Here is a 1,177-nt window from a genome sequence, read left to right as displayed (position 1 = left end):
CCACGACACCGCCAGCCCCTGGGCTCCCCAGCGGCGCGGTGGGAGCCAGCCCGGCTGCTGGACCCACATGCCGGCCTTCTCCCGCTCCCGATGGCCGCTCCAGAGGAGCAGCCCCACTGGGACCCTTGTGGCTGGGCCAAGACCTGGTGCCTGCGCAGGGCTGTGCCGGTGGCAGCGCGGTGCGAGCGCTGGGCGTGATGGTGGCGATTGCTCCCTGGGAGCAGAGGCGGGAGGGGGACCTGATGCCATGGGCCCTGTGCCTGCCAGAGGCGCCAGGTTCTGGGGGGTGGTGGAAGCGCCAGCTCCGTGCGTCTCTGCCTGGCGGAGGTGGAAGACTCGGTGTGTCCCAAAAACCAAGTTTTGTTTTGTGTTTCTAAATCTTTAAAATCCAGAGTGTCTGAAAGGAACTGTTGGGTTTTTTTGTGTTTTTTTTTTTAAAAAAGACTTTAACATTCATTCAGTCAGTCGCTAAAAACTCCCATGAGCCATGGGCGTCCCAGGGGAGGGGTGCAGGCACCACCTCGCCAGCATCTCAGCAAGTCTAGAGATATATAGATTTAGTAAAATCATAACAAAATCAGGTGGCTATAGATATAGATATAGATATATAGATATTTGTTCTCTCTTTTCAAATATATAGCTGATTAAAAAGATGCAAAATAAGGATGACTAGGACGGAGTGGGAATCCTGTAGTTCAATATCATCTCTTGTAGATCATCAGCTGCTCTCTATATAAATGCACGGAGATTATATATTATCCATCAACGTGTCCCCCTTGGAAACAAGAATTCAGTCAGTCGCTAAAAACTCCCATGAGCCATGGGCGTCCCAGGGGAGGGGTGCAGGCACCACCTCGCCAGCATCTCAGCAAGTCTAGAGATATATAGATTTAGTAAAATCATAACAAAATCAGGTGGCTATAGATATAGATATAGATATATAGATATTTGTTCTCTCTTTTCAAATATATAGCTGATTAAAAAGATGCAAAATAAGGATGACTAGGACGGAGTGGGAATCCTGTAGTTCAATATCATCTCTTGTAGATCATCAGTCTATATCTATATAAATGCACGGAGATTATATATTATCCATCAACGCCTTGGAAACAAGACCTCAAACCAAGAGGAAATAAAACATCTCCCCCTCCCCCCCCCCCCCCCCCAGCTCTCAGCA

This window comes from Aptenodytes forsteri, unplaced genomic scaffold, assembly GCF_000699145.1.
Source record: "Aptenodytes forsteri isolate BGI_AS27 unplaced genomic scaffold, ASM69914v1 Scaffold304, whole genome shotgun sequence".
NCBI classification, from domain to species: Eukaryota; Metazoa; Chordata; class Aves; order Sphenisciformes; family Spheniscidae; genus Aptenodytes; species Aptenodytes forsteri.
Note: the sequence above shows the minus strand (reverse complement) of the source record.